We start from the raw sequence: 16,574 nt of genomic DNA, 5'->3' as shown, positions 1-16,574 counted from the left end.
TTCTGCTCATTTCACTCAGCATCAGTTGATTTAAGTCTCTCCAAGCCTCTCTGTATTCCTCCTGCTGGTCATTTCTTACAGAGCAATAATATTCCATAACCTTCATATACCATAATTTACCCAACCATTCTCCAACTGATGGACATCCATTCATCTTCCAGTTTCTAGCTACTACAAAAAGAGCTGCCACAAACATTTTGGCACATATATGTCTCTTTCCGCTCTTTAGTATTTCTTTGGGATATAAGCCCAGTAGTAGCACTGCTGGGTCAAAGGGTATGCACAGTTTGATAACTTTTTGTTGCCCTAAATTTTCTAAAAGGGCCAAGAACATCACAGGTGATGTCTTGACTATCTGTGAATAGGATTTAAGTGAGGCAGACCAGTAAGCACACTTCAGTATCAGGGCAAAAGTCAAGCGACTGGTGATGGCCCAGAATATGGTGGATGAGTTTGATCAAGCTCTACCACCACCTGTTTCAGCCATCTGCATGGTCAAAGGCACAAATTGTTCTCATCCACCCATTCCCACCAGGGAAAGTCTTCAGGTGCTTGTGGTAGATATCCTTCTACATTACCAATGGGTTTGGAAGCTTGTTAAGTCCACCTACCAAGGGAGTTTTACCAAGATGGGGCCACTGTGTGTGCTACAGCCTCTTGGAGTTGGAAGACAGGTGGAAAGTTAGGTGGATGAGCAAGCCCTCACCCTCCAGAGCCGCAAGTTCTCTTGGAACATCCCATGCAACTGAATGACTATACCTACTAAATACATATTTAGTTAGTTTGGAGAAAGTGCCTGACACACAGTAGGTGCTGTGTAAATAACTGCTTGTTTCCTTCCCTTACAAAAATGAGGTTGTTTCAGCTGTAAATGACTTTGCTATACTTAGCAGTACAATGATCCATCTGAAGGACTTATGATGAAAAATCCTATCCATACCCTAAAAAGCTGATTTTGATTAGATACAAATTGAAGCTCTCTTTCTTTTATTTTTCTTTTTTATTAGGGTGAAAAATGTATGTTTTCTTTCACAACTTGACTTTTAGGAACTATTTTGCCTAACTTCACATGTATTTCTTAATGGGAGTGGGGTGGGGATAAGGGAATGAATCTTGCACTCAAAAGTTTTAAAAACAAATGTAACTGGGGAAAATATTCAATAAACAAAATTTAAAAAACAAAAACAAAAACAAAAATGAGCTTGTTAGGCAAGATAACCTTTGAGGTCCCTTCCAAATCTAAATCTGTGATATTATGAGCCAAAGACTAGGATTTGTTAATTAAGGGATCTACTGATCGATGGTAGTCTTTGAAAAAAAGAGAGAAGAGTTCCAACGTTATTCAGTCAAATGCAAAAGTAGACTGGGGTTGCCTCTGCAGATGTAGGCTGATTGTACCAAGCTGTCAATCAAGCTGACTGGCTTTGTTTCTCGGGTTCTGGAAGGCTGAACCAAGGAACTCCAGGGAACACTCCCTTGCAAATAGAGGTTTCATTAAGTCAAAGTGTATTTATAGGAACAAATACCCACAACCACTCCTGGGGTCCCCAACACTCCAGAAAACTAAGCTGCATGACAGCACAGATGTTCCTGCAGCTTACACCAAAGGCAGGGGGACTAACAGCTAAGCACTGATTCATCAGAACACTGCAGGGCAATCCAAAACGAATCAAGAACCTTAATGCAGATGAAAATTAAGGCTTGAACAATCACACCCACATTGTGCAATTAATCCTAAGGATTTGAGAATTACAGCATTTGACATTAATATATCTGACAAAGTATGATCCGTGGATTATCTCATTTGAACCTTACAAGAACTCTGTAATATAGGAGCTATTTATTGTCCCCTATTCACATATGAAGTAACTTAGGTCCAAAGAGGTTAAATGACTTGTCCAGCTATGAACTGTCTGAGGTAGAATTTGAGCTCATTGTGAGTATTCTACCCACTCTGCCAGATTAGTTTAACTGAAATGTGGACTACAATAGTAGCAGTTGTTCAGCAGGGTCTGATTCTTCATGGATCTTCTTGGTAAAGACACTGGAGTGGTTTACCATTTCCTTCTCCAGCTCATTTTACAGATGAGGAAACTGAGGCAAATGTATGTAGACCATAAATATAATTTTTAAATTATTTTTATTAGTAGTCATACTTCTTTTCTTTCAGGCTTTGATTCAGTGATTTCTCCTTTGTAGCCTTTTCAAGCTGTATGGAGGCAGCCAATAATAGTCAGTTCTAAAAATCCTATCCATTCCCAGAAAAGGAAAACTGATTGTATCTGAATACAGACGGAAGCATTCTCTCCTTAAAAAAATTAAAATAGTCAATTCTTGACAGTGACAGTGACAGTTAGACAGTGAAATCTGGCCTATTTTATGACTGGCCCAAGCAGTTATAAAAGCAAATAACTTGTTAAACTGGTACTTAGCAGATTGATTACTAGTAGCAATGCTCAAGTAAAGGGGAAAATCCTTCCTGTGTTTCTAACTACCTTAATTTCTTTGGACTTTTGACATTTGAGAACATATTTGCAAAACTTCATTTCCTTCTTTGGTAGCTAGGTCACAGCATAAGGCCTGGAATCAAGAAGAATCATCTTCCCAAGTTTAAATCTGGCCTCAAATGTTCATTAGCTATGTGACTCTGGGCAACTCACTTAATCCAATTTGCCTTAATTTCCTCATCTGTAAAATGAATTGGAAAAAGAAACAGCAAAACAGTCCAGTATCTTTGTGAAGAAAACCCCAAATGGGGTCAGAGAGAGCCAGGGGGCATGACTGAACAACATTCCCTTACTGGCTTGTAGAAGTAGGGGAATATTTAGGTTTTGCAAAGGCAAACTATCTTTGCATGTATTTGAAAAATGATTTTTTTTTAAGTAGGTAATTCATATTGGGCAACTGGATAGTAAGGATTAATGAATCTTAGAGCATGCATAATACATGCATGAAACATACAATTATAATGCTATTCTGAAGTGACATCTTGTCATAGGAACATTCGTGGCTTTTAAAAGAACTTTCAATATTGGAGTCTTTCAGATCCGAATGAAAAAGATCAAATTTAAGGCAATGGGACTTGGAGCTCTGGGTCTAGGTTCTGCCTGGAAATACCTTTCTTTAATCTTGTTGCTCACACAGATATGTTGTTTGCATGTTGTCTTCCACATTCAGCTATGAGCTCCTCAATGGCAAGGACTATTTTGTGCCTTTTTCAACACTTAGAACAATGCCTGGCATGTTGAGGGTACTTAATTGATTGATTGACAAGCATGGGACATGATATGGTGTAAAGAGCCCAAGAGTTGGCAAACATGGGTTCAAATTCTACCATTAGCACTCATTACTTGTGTGACCCTGGAAAGGTCATTTGATATTCCTGGATCCGTTTTCTCATTTGTAAAATGAGATGTTTGGATTAAAAGGCCTCTGAGATTGTTTCCATTTCTGTAAGTTTTAACTCAAAATCAAAGCTATGGCCACAAAGTAGGAGGGGCTGAGTTAGGAATTTTGATATTTGGTAATGCTTTAAAATGGATTGCTTGGTGGTTCAGTGGATAGAGCATTGAAGTTGGGATCAAGTGGACATTTTTTTCTTTATTTTTAATTTTTTTTCTGGTTATGCATGTAGTCTTTGAAAATACACATTTCTTTATGAATTATGTTGGGGAGAAAAATCAGAAGAAAAGGGAAAAAATCATAAGAGAAAAAAAGTGAACATAGCCTATGTTGATTTATATTCAATCTTCATAGTTCTCTTTTGAGATATGGGCTGACATTTCATGAATTCAAATCTGGCTTCAGATTCTTACAAGCTACATGACCCTGGACAAATCACTTAACCCTATTTTCCTAAGTTCCCTGATCTGTAAAATGAACCAGAAAAGAAAATATCAAGCAACTCCAGTATCTTTGCCAAGAAAACTCCAAATGAAGTCAGAAAGAATCGGACAAAACTAAGTGAATGAACCACAGCAATGCATGAATTTATTTTATAATTAATGATACCAAAGTCTGGTGTCTGCAGGAGACTAAGGACCCTGTGGAAGCCAGATTCTGATGTCCTCTGAGAGATAGGGATTATAGGTCAAGGTGATTGTTTTGAGGTTGAAAAACCTAAATAAAGGCAAGTCACTTAACTGAAATTGAGAGAGCAGAACTCAATCCAATTATACACACACACACACACACACACACACACACACACACATATATACACACATATGTATAATACATAAGCAAACTCTTGTAGTTAGGAAGATAAGGGTTAAAAGGCATTATCGGGTAGCTCTGGAGATGGGAGTCAAGAAGACCAGAGTTCAAATCCAGCCTTAGATATTTACTAGCAGCATGATTCTTACAAGTCACTTAATTTTGATTTGTCTCATCTTCCTTATATATAAAATGGAAAACATTAAAACACCTACCTTTCAAGATTGTTATGAGACTAAAATGAGAAAGTATTTGTAAAGTCCTTTGCAAACCATAAAGTTACGTAGTTATTTTTCCCCTGCTTATGGTTTTATTTTTTGAATTTTATTTTTCCCCAACTACATGTAAAAACATTCATTTTATAAGATTTTTGAGTTCCAAATACTCTTATTCCTTCTGCCTTCTCTCTTATTCCTGAGGTAGTAGTCAATTTAATATGTTATATAAGCAAACATGCAAAACATATTTCCATAGTCACGCTGTGAAAGAAGACACAGGCCAAAAAACCCCACAAAAAATAAAGTGAAAATAGTTATTATTATTAAAAAGAAAATAATCCCATCCAGCTCCCACCCTGGCAACCTAATATAACATTCTGTTACAATAATGAGCTCATTTTAAGCCTGGGGCAATATAATGACCTGTTCCTTCCTTTTCAGTTGTAGGAAGATTATTTTTCAAAATACATTCAAAGATAGTTTTTAATATTCACCCTTGCAAATTGTTGTGTTTCAAATTTTTCTCCTTTCCAACTTCTCCCTTCCCCTAGGCGGCAAGTAATCCAATATAGATTAAACATGTGCAATTCTTCTAAATATATTTCTATATTTATTATGCTGTGAAAGAAAAATCTGATCAAAAAGGAAAAAAAATGAGAGAAAAATCGAACAAACAAGCAAATAACAACAAAGTGAAAATATGATGTTGTGATCCATATTCAGTTTCCATAGTTCTCTCTCTGGAGGCAGATAGTTCTCTCCAACCTAAGTCTATTGGAATTATCTTGAATCATACATCATTGTTGAAAAGAACCAAGTCATCAGAATTGATCATCACAAAATCTTGTGGTATACAATGATCTTTTGGTTCTACTTCCTTCACTTAGTATCAATTCATGTAAGTCTCTAGAAAGTTAATTTCAAAAGAAAAGTATGGAGAACAATCATATTTGCTTCATTTACTAGTTAGGAAAATTCCTCACATGAAAGGAGAAAGGGGGGGGAGGTGTCTCCATCTAATCTGATACTTTTATCTTTAATTAACCCATAGTCTTTTTGTAGCTAAGGCAAAATTTAGTTTATCAAAAATATTTGTGTAATGAAACATAATATGGTGAATATGAATAGACAGGAATCAAAAGGGGAAACTGAGGAAACTAATCTTTTGGGGTGCTTCCTTCAGTCTGGGCCCTCTGTCCTAAGAGATCTGCAGATCCAATGACCTGGAAAGCTCCCTTCTCTGCCTGTTCAGTCTTCCTATTGATCCTCAAAGGTGTATTGGAAATGCAGCATCAAAACTCTTAAATTCAGAACTTCTTTCCAGCTTTTTATAAAATTGCTTAGGGTGTGACCCACTATTCTCAGTCAATGACTGATTCAAAGGGTGCAGGACTGCTTCAGAACTCAGTTCTGACTATTTGATTCAATCAAAAAGTGTTTTTATCTTTTTAAGGGCTCCAATCCTGATCCTTTGGTCCATAAAATTTCCAATTCTGTGCAAAAAGCTACAGAGAATGCCTGGAACTCATCTTCACACTTCAGTGTGAGACTTTTTATAAAGTCCAAAAATATTTTATCTGCCTGGCCAGGCATCCACCCTTAATTCAAGAGTCCTCCATCTTTATTGTACATGTTACATTTTGGTTATTAATGAGTCCATCCATCTCAAGTCTCCTCTCACTCCAATTAGGTTCCTCAGAATCTCTAATGTTATCATGAACTAAAATTTTCTGGATTGTGGGGTTAATAAATTGGTTTGGAGAGGGATAAATGATGAAAAGCTTGTAATAAACATAGTTTCAGTGTGTGAGCCTGGCCTGCCCCCTTGTGGTCACAAATCTGATCTGAATCTTCAATCACCCTCAGTGAACAGCAGCTGAAAGTCTTCCCCTAAGGCACACATATAAAATCAGTGTTCACAGTGCAATTAAGCTGGTAGGAAACAACTCCCATGCTTATTACAGGAGCCATCGATCAAACCTAGAAGGCAGAGATAGGAACCTTATTTCAATCCCTTATATTTATACCACTGATCCCTTCCCTTTTAACCTGCTGCTGTCCGTCCCTAGAACTTTTCCTGTTGCCTATATACATGTTCAGGTTTTATCCATCCTTAAAAAAAAATTTCAAGTAACATTCTCAAGCTCTCTCTCCCTACCCTTTCGTAGCTAAATTACTTTAAAAAAAAATAAAAAGCAGTCTTTACATACTCTTTGCTTCTACTCCTCCACTTTCCACTCACTTTTCTGTCTCTTATAATCTGCCTCCTTTTTTCACCAAAGAGATGATCTGTTAATTGTTAAATCCAACTACTTTTCCTCAAAAATCCTTCCTGGACATCCTGTAGAATCTGACCTTGTTTCTGAATACTCCCAACATTTTCCTATCTTGAGGCTCCTTCGTAGTTTCCTTTATCCATATCCTGCCTTACTGTCTGTGGTAATGGTTTGAGGACTCTGAATTCTACTTCAAAACTATCAATTACTTGCTGGATATCTTTACCTGCATGTTTCACATAGGTATCTCAAATCCAAAAGAGAAATCATCACCTTCTCCCTCACCAAACCCACCTCTCTCTCTCTAATTCCCCTATTTCTCGTACTTATGCTATTATAAATTATAATTATTATAAGTTAGTTATTTCTCTTATTAGTTATCCTAGGTTTGCTACTTTTTCACCATCATTCTTTACTTTCACTCATCTCTCATCTCATCCATATACAATTTTCAAGTCTCATCAATTCCATCTCCACAGAATCCCTTCTCTCCACTCACATAGCCTTTGCCATCCTAATGGAGGTCATCACCTCTTCAACTAGATTACTGCATTAGTAATCCAAATGGTCTTTCTGCTTTCAGTTTTTTCCTCTCTCAAATCCATCTAAATTAATACTCTGAAAGCAAATGTCTGGGCCATGTCACTTTTATTTATTTATTTTATTATTTCCCTAGCACCTCTAGAATAAAGTACAAATTCCTCTATATTAAAGCCTCTCACAATATGGCTCCAAATTAGCTTTCCAGATTTGTTTCCCTCATGTGCTCTGTGTTCCAACCAAACTGATTTATTTGCTCTTCCTTGTAAGTACACATGATATCATTTGCTTATGGAGCTTTGTACAAGCTTTGTCCCATGACTGAAATGTCCTCCTCCTCAATCTGCCTCTCAGAATTTTCTGATTTCTAGGAAGTTCTATTCAAGACCACTTTCCAATCCTCACCCATTTCTATCTACCTCAACAACAATAACAAAAACATATATTTATATAATAATATAGTATATATTTTATATATAATATGCTTTATATATAAAATATATATTTCAATCTCTCTACAACACAGATTGCTTCCCAGTAGAATGTATACCTATTGGAACTTAGAATCCCCTTTCTGGGAAAGGATGCCTCTGGATCACTGGTAACAAATGTAAAATCCTTGAAGGTAGGGACTGTTTCATTTGTGTTTTTGTAGACCCAACCTGGGACATAGTAGACATGAGAAATATTTGTTGGATTTAATTTAATTCCTATAGTTCAATAAAATTCCGGCCTGACAACTCATACATCCTGAGCCAAGCCCAAGGAAAATCACTCGTCTAAAACCAGAATGTCTTGCAACCTATTAAGGAGGCTGGTCCTTAGAGAAGGAGACAGGTAGACTCCACATCCAGCTTGAGCCAATAGCTTATTCAGTCTCCAGAAACACCAGCTCTCCCAGCCCTGTTCCACTCTGCTCGGGCTCCCTTTTCTTCCCTGTCCCAGGCACTGCCCAGCTACTCATCCCTGAACCTGAATTGCCCAAACTTTCTGCTCCCCTGTTCTCTTTGCTCTCTTATTCTCTCTTTTGTACTAAGCCACAAGGCTTTCCTGTGTCTAGAACTTTTCCCCGCCACTCTGTCAAGCATCATGACTCCCTCCTCTGACTTTTTTTTTGCCATGGCTACAGAGAAGGGATAGCCCAGAGGAAACAAGCCAGACCTCAGCTATCTATTAAAGTCAACAGAGATAATCCATCATTTCTTATCCTATCACTCCAGCCACTGGGACAGAAACCAATGTGGATTGATTGACACATGGCTTTATTCCCTAAGTGCTGAGGCTAAGTAAGATTAAAAACCCAACAGTCTTGCCTTCTATTGACCAGACACAAAAATAATGAAATTTACAAGGCTTTTGTTCTCCCTAAAAAGGAGATTTTCTGGATCTCAGTGAAAAAGGAGTAACTTTCCTGTCATAAACATAAGGTCTTAGTCATTTTTTTTTTTTGCCCATCTTTGTAACTGAATCACTTTCAGGAGAGGGAGAATAAGAAGTGAGGTGATACAGGTAATTTTTAGTCATTAATGATTTTTTCTTCAGCAGTTAAAAAATGTACAGCAAAAGCCTCACTTTTTTATTTTCTGTTTATTTTTTCCCTCAGAAAAGCTGATGTTTAAAGGGCCACTAACATTGTCACAATGGTGGCAACTTCTAAAGAGATAAAGGCAGCTAAGTCCTGGAAGAGTTGTGAACATTATCGACAATCCCTCAAACCTTCTGCTCCCCTACCTTGAATCAAGCAAGCAACTATTAGGTACCTACTATATGGCCAGCATATAGTAATATGAGCTTCAAGGAATACAAAGAAACAAAACAGTCATTGCCCTCAAAGAAACTGGTATTAAGTTAGTCACAGCATTCCCTAGGCCCTTACATTTCAGTGGCATACATGTAGAATGATCTGGGAGGTATTTGTGGATAAGGAACGATCTTTCTAGACCTCAGTTTTCCTCACCCATAACTCTAGAGGCTTAGATTAGATCATCTCTAATAGAGATGCATTTATTAAATACCCACTATGTGTCATTAGGCACTATAACAGTCTGTGACAAATTCTTTTGAATAAAGACTCTTTGAGATTTGTAATCTTGACATTAAGGGACACACTGCTAACATTCCTAGAGTGATATTTTGGTACAAAACCAGTATCATAACCATATAAACTCTTTTCTGTACTGCTTATGCTGTTGGAGGCAGACGTTCTCCCTCTCTGTTATTATTATAGGGTACCAAATACAAAGCATATGTGAAGAGAAAAATGATGATCACTATTCCTGTTACAGTTTATTTAAGCTACTACCATGTCATAACAACTGCGCAACCCACAGATGCTCATATTTAAAATCTTGAGAGCATCTCTCCATCAGCCTCAAGTTAGGTCCAAGATTTCCCTCATCCATCATATTCAAATTGTACTTCTTGGTCACTGGCCATAAGGAATGGACTGATATGTAAAGAAAGTTGAAAACTAAGTGAAAGGACTTTCTGCCAAGATAATCATATGAACAAGAGACAGGCTGCCCAGCTCCACCACAGCAATTCCAAAGAAACTGAAGTTTATACCAGATCCAATAAAGATTTTTTTTAAAATCCAATGAAAACTTCTACAATCCAAAAAAGTTAGCCAGAAGCCCCTAGGCAATAGAACGGCTCTCCTACCTCCCCACACATCCCAAACAAAACAAGCATCCTTAGGGTCAGAGATGTGGTTCAGTCCCTTTAAGATTCTCTATTCAGATGTAACAAGAGCAGACAGCAACTCTGAAAATGCCCCAAGGTACTCAAAGAGCACCAGGGTAGGAACTGGGGAATGGCATCAACCAGCAACCAATGTGAAACACCACTCAGAATGTGCTCAGAGGCCCCCATTGTAGTGTCCTACAATGTCAAGGAGGGGCCATGAGATCCAATGCGCCAAATCTCAAAGGCTGGGGGTTCTAGGTTCAGAAGTTCTGGGAATCAGAAGTTAGTACAATAAAGCCTTACATGAAGTCTTTCTCAAGCCCTCTTAATTCTAGTGTCTTCCCTTTATTAATTATTTCCTATTTATACTACAAGTCACTTAACCCCAGACTCAGAAAAAAAGGAAAAAAAAAAGAAATGTACTCCATGACGAGATCATATCAAGTAGAAATCAGTAATATTATGAAATAAGAAATGAAACAGAATAAAAAATATTGAAGAAACAGAAGAAAAACAAAACAAAATATGAGATAAAAAAACAGGTTAAGAAGTAATTTTAAAATTATTAGATTAAAAAACTTTTTTGGATTTCCTATATGAAAACTGCCCATATCTATTTGAATCAGAAGGCAAAGAAAAAATAGAAAGTATTTACAATTCCCATGTCAAAGAAAAAATAATGTAATCCAGAATTAAACAGTTCAAATGTATCAAAGAACCATAGACTAGGCAATTGTTACTTAAGAGAGGAAAAACAAGTGATGGGGGAATGTGCTGTTTCTCATAACTGGAGTGCATGTGAAGATATAAACGTGGAAGGGATTTGGGAGATGGAAGTAAATTTCACTCTTACTTGCGGGAAACAACAGCAGACAGAAGAGAGAAAGAGCTATCATAATGGCGACTAGGTGGCGCCATAGTGCATAGAGTGCTGGAGTGTAATCACAAAGACTCATCTTTTCCCTAATTGAAATCTGACCTCAGATACTTAGTAGCTGATGATCCCAGCAAGTGACTTAACCCATTTTGCCTCACTGTTTCCTCATCTGTGAAATAAAATGGGGTCATGAAGATCTGGACATTACTGAATAAGAAACTGGGACGGGAAAGTTGCAAGCAAAAAAATTTCCCACAGTGGGCCACTTCACGGTCCCTCAGCCTGTTGGAGGCCGGACTATAGTAAAAACAAAAGCTCACACTCTGTCCCTCAGCCCATTTGCCATCACCTGGCCAGCCGCATAAACGTCCTCAGCATCGGGCCCACGGGCCATAGTTTGAGAACCCCTGCTGAGGGAACTGAAAGATGGGGGAAGGAAAGAAAAAAGAAAAGCATTAGAATTTAAATCGGTGCCTTATAATATCTCTTAGACAAAGGGGAAATGGTTGGGTGATCTGTGGTAAATAAATGAATAGGACAGAATATTATATCCTCCATAAAAATGAGGAAAGAAATGATTTCGGAGAATTCCGGCTACCATGAATTGACACAGAGCGAAGTGGGCAGAATCAGGACAACAGCTTGGAAAAGATACTTTAAGAACTCTGATCAAAGCAGCAACCAGTCACATCTCCAGAGGTCTTAAGATGAAACATATTAACCCCTCCTCCCTGATGGAGAAGTGACGGGCACAAGGATATACATAGTATTATATATATAGTCACTTAAATATTGGAGAGGATGTTGAAAACTGGGACCAGATACATTGTTGGTGGAGTTGTAAAATGATCCATCCATTCTGGAGAGCAATCTGGAATTATGCTCACACGTGCAAAGATGTTTGTAGCAGCTCTTTTTGTGATGGCAAATCAATGGGGGAATGGCTGAATAAGTTATGGCATATGAATGAAATGGAATATGAATGTTTTATGAAAACATCTGCATCCAGCAAAAGAAAGAGACTGAATGTAAATCAACACATGCTATGTTGGCTTTTTTTTTTTTCTTCATTTCCTTCTGTTTTTTTTTTTTTTCTTTCATGGTTTTTCCCTTTTGTTCTGATTTTTCTGATTTTCATAAGGAAATGTCAAAAAAAAAAAATGAATGTACATGTGTAACCAGAAAAAAATATATAAACTGTGTGGATGTTTTGCCTGATTATGCATATTTTTTACAAAGGGTTCTCTTCTCTTTCTTTTGGGGGTAAGAGGAGGGAAAGGATTACTTGGGGGGAGAGTGAAAATTATCAATAGTGATTCCCCAAAAGAAGGCCATTGAAGATTTTTTAATATACAGAAAAAGTATATAAGTACAGATATGGAGGACAATTTTGAGTATTTCAGGTAGAAATCATTATAGGTTTTTTTTAATGGTATGAAATCAAGATTCATGGTTTCACACAGAATCCTCTTTTTGTTTTGCTGTATGGAAATATTATTTTTTCTCAGCCTTAATCCTTCTCCTAACCTCTAAAATCTAATCTCTGTTCCCTCTTGGATATTTCCAAATTCCCTAGATGCCATGATCCTGGAATCCCTCAAATCTGGGCTACCATCTGAGTCTGGTTAAATGTCCTTGCCTTAAGTCTCTCCCTACTCCAGTCTAACTTCCACTTGATTGTAAAACTGATTTTTCTATAGCACAGGTCTGACTATGTCACTCTTTTAAAGAAACTCCAGTGGCTCCCTATGACTTACAGGATCAAATATAAAATACTCTGGTTGGCAGTCAAAGCACTTCATAACCTGGTCCCTTTCTACCTTTTTAGCCTTCCCTCATCTACCTCCAGATACCTTATGGTCCAGTGTTACTTGTAAAAAATATTACATTTTATGCCTAATGCCTGGCACATAGTGGATCCTTAATAAATATTTACCAATTGATTGATCTCCAGACTCTAGGTATTGACTGTTCCATCATGCCTGAAATTCTCTCTATACTTATTTCCACCTCATGGCTTTTCTGGTTTCCTTCAAGTACTAATTGAAATCCAACCTTCTACAACCTTTAATGTAGTCCATCTTGTATATTTCATATACATAGTTGGTGCTTTAATAAATTCTTATTGACTGACTGGGGTTTTTTGTTATTGTTTAAAATAAAAAAGAAAATTTAAAAAGAAAAGAAAGTAGACAAAAAAACTCCCTTAAATTTCTCAGAGGATGGGAATCACATTGTTGCACCATAGAGAGCTAGCAGGAGGTTTAAATAGGTCCTATTTGACTCTTGTTGGATCTATGACAAATTATGGTGCTGACAAATATCCATGATTGAATACAATGCAGAATGTCAGTCTTCAGATAATTTTTTCCCCCTCTCAGGGAAAAGGCAAAATATAAACAGTAAAAGGATTGTCATGTTTATCAATTAAAATGTACCTTTAAACAGGCTTATTTAGCAAATGTACTTTCTTCCTTTTTCTTTTTTTGCAGAGATAGGGAGCTACTGATATGGGTTTAGTTTCTGAACTGCTTTTTTTTCCCTTCTTTTTTTTAAATCTTTGTTATAAGGGATGTTCCATGAATAGAAAAATCTGGAGGGATCTATTCAGGAAGTCAAGTCAATACTCATTTATTGAATGTCTACTATGTGCCAAGTGCCAAGAAATACAAAGTAAAAACATTAAAAAAAATCAATAAAATTTTAAAGAAGCTTGCTTAGATTTTTTAAAAACTACATCAACACTGGGAAGTTTTTGATTTATTGTTTTTCATTTTGAGAACTTTTTTCTTTTTTAAAAGTTCTCTCTACCTAGACTGGAGAGAAAGGCTATTATTCTGTTTCATGTATGAGATCTTTCTTATTTTGAGGTGTTTTCTACATACAACAGTTATGTAACATGAAGAACACATGAGGAACACTCCTTCCCAATTTACAGAATAAGCTACTCTATGTTCAAGGTATTCTGGGTATGAACCCCTAAAATTCACAAGCCTCCTTTAACATATTTGTTTTTCATAGTCAACCAGAGGATACAAAGGAACTCAAAAGGATAGACATTTAGTAAAAGAAAATAGCACAATATATTTCTCAAAAAAACATGGGGCATACTCTCTTACAAGTACACCCAGGATTTGTACTGTTTGTACAATTGACTCAATTTCCCCAGCTACAAAATCAGCTGGAGAAGGAAATGGCAAACTAATCCAGCATTTTTGCCAAGAAAACCCAAAAAAGCTATGAAAAGTCAGACGCAGCTGAAAACAACTCAGAGTATGTCTAGACAGCTTTTCATAGCTCCAAGAAGAGTGGATGATCTTAAGCCAATCTATAAGTTGCCTATTTGTACTGAGTAAAATACACCCAGTGGATACACACAGATGAATAAAGTAGGCACTCAGTGTGCTGAGCTTTTGATTCCAGAGTTAAAACTGACTTTGGCAATCTCGGTAAGACACTGTCCAGAAAACCATGTGGAATAGAAGAGGAAACGTCAGGAAATCTCTCTCTTGAGAACTCAAACTTGGATTTCTTTGGAAGCTAATCTCAAAATCGATATTTTTATATATCTTCTTTTTCTTATCTATTGCAGCACCTAGCAGCTCTCACCCATGTATAGATGAAATAAAAAAGGTAGAAAGGTATGAAAGAGCACTGGGGCAAATAAATTTATTTCCCAATAAATGGAAATGGATAAAAATTATGAAAAATAATGAAAAGGAGATTAAAAGTAATGCTTTCTTTTATCTGATTAAAAAAAAACACAAGATACCGTAAACAAACCATGAAGCACTAATTCTAATAATTTGAAATAATTGGACAGAAGACAAAAAAAAATGAGATCATTTTTAATTGTTCCTTAAAGGAAACAATTACATCTCATAGTCAAGCAAATATCTCATACTGACAGAATATCATAAAATTCAACGCCTCGTATGAGCAACAAACTCTGCTGGGGATGGGGGAAAGGGAGAAAGAAAAATCTGCTTCTCATATACAGAAAATGTATGTATGTATATGTTTTTATGTGTGTGAGAAAGAAAGAGTAATATCTGGAGATCAATTTTGTAGATATTCTCTCTCATAGAACATGAGAATGATCTGTTTGATTGAATATTTATAAAATAAGTCATCGAACCTTTACTGAGAATTTATTATTTGCCAGACACAATACAACTTACAAGAACCTTTTAATCTAGTCAGAAAGATCACCCTCACAAAGAGAGAACATAACAGCAGCAAGTTAGTTATATTATTATGATATAGAATGTTACAGACATTTGCAGGAGGCAAAAACTTTCAAAGGCTGGTGGATAATGTAGGGAGCGTTTCACAGAAGAGAAAGTATGTTAAGGAGACTCAGATAGCAAGATAAAAGGAGTGAGAACATTCCCAATGGGGGGAAATGTGTGAGTAAAGTTTTGGATGGGGGGGGGGACTAAATGTATGAAATTGTGCGGGGGAAGAAATTGGTCTAAATATTTAACACTGAATATGGAATCTGAACACTGTTTAGTAAAATTATGTGCTTCTCCCCCATCTTTAAAACATACAGTGTTTCCATTCAGAAACTATTATATTCATTTTGACATATTTATTTCAAAGAAAATCTAAGAACCATTTAAAATCATATGGGGTTGCTAAGCTTTCAGTTTAAATTGTTTTAAGATAGTGCTAAGTCTCTATTCCTAGTATATCATCCATCCAAACCTTAAGGGGACTGTTTAAATGCACTGGAGTGTGATAAGAGGAAAAAAAAAAAAAAAAAAAGCATTCAACACCAACAGTGGTAGATTATTTTTGTCTAGCAATATGGTTTTTCTTCTAAGTGAAATACATATCTGCCAAAGTCACTCCAAGACCATGATGAATAAACCATGAACTCTACAAAAATGAAAGATTTCATCATGCGAAAAATAAAGACACTCTGGACTCATTAAAAAGGATTAGCACACACATCAAATATAGCTCCAACTGGTTAGCACTAGTGATTATTAAATAGCTTATTAAAATCAAAGTCCTCTCCTTCAAATATTTTTATATAAAAGTCAGAACTAATTTTAGAGTTAGATGCTGAATGTATCATATGCTTTAAAAGAAAGACAAGCTATACATAATAAAGATTTGCAACTTTGGGGAATGAGCACTAGGCATGCAGTGGACAAAATAAAGCGTTTGGAATCAGGAATTCTTTATTTTCATGAGTCCAAATCCGATCTCATTCACTCCCTTGACAAGTTGCTTCACCCTATTTTCTTCCAGTTTTTCAATTATAAAATGCTACTACAAACATCTTTGCACATGTGGGTCCTTTTCCCATCTTTATGATTTCCTTTGGACACAGACCCAATAGTTACATTTCTGGATCAAAAGATATGCACAATTGGATAGCCTTTGGGCATAGTTCCAACTGCTCTCCAGAATGATTGGATCATTTCACAGTTCCACAAACAATGCATTAGTGTCCCATTTCCCACATCCCCTCCAATATTTATCATTATCTTTCCCTGTCATTTTAGCCAATCTAAAAACTACTACTATGACGTAGGACCTCAAAGTTGTTTTAATTTGCATTTCTCTAATCAATAGTGATTTAGAGCATCTTTTCATATGACTATAGATGGTTTTTATTTCATTATCTGAAAACTGTCTGTTCATATCTTTTGACCAGTTATCAATAGGGATTCATTTATCAAATGTGCTAGAGAAGGAAATGGCAAATCATACTAGTTATCTTTGCCAAAAGAACCCCAAAATGGGGTT

The 16,574-nt window shown here is 36.4% G+C and overlaps 1 protein-coding gene and 1 long non-coding RNA gene across 12 annotated transcripts in view; one reads left to right on the top strand and one right to left on the bottom strand.

Moving 5' to 3' along the window:
• Nucleotides 1-16,574, bottom strand: part of MAP7D2 (MAP7 domain containing 2) — a 172,358-nt gene that overhangs the window by 86,791 nt on the left and 68,993 nt on the right. The gene's annotated exons all lie outside the window — the stretch shown is intronic.
• LOC141561426 (uncharacterized) overlaps nt 1-16,574 on the top strand; it is an 80,681-nt gene that overhangs the window by 2,696 nt on the left and 61,411 nt on the right. The gene's annotated exons all lie outside the window — the stretch shown is intronic.

The sequence above is a fragment of the Sminthopsis crassicaudata genome, chromosome 3 (genome assembly GCF_048593235.1).
Source record: "Sminthopsis crassicaudata isolate SCR6 chromosome 3, ASM4859323v1, whole genome shotgun sequence".
Lineage (NCBI taxonomy): Eukaryota > Metazoa > Chordata > Mammalia > Dasyuromorphia > Dasyuridae > Sminthopsis > Sminthopsis crassicaudata.
This window is presented reverse-complemented; position numbering and strand designations above follow the sequence as displayed.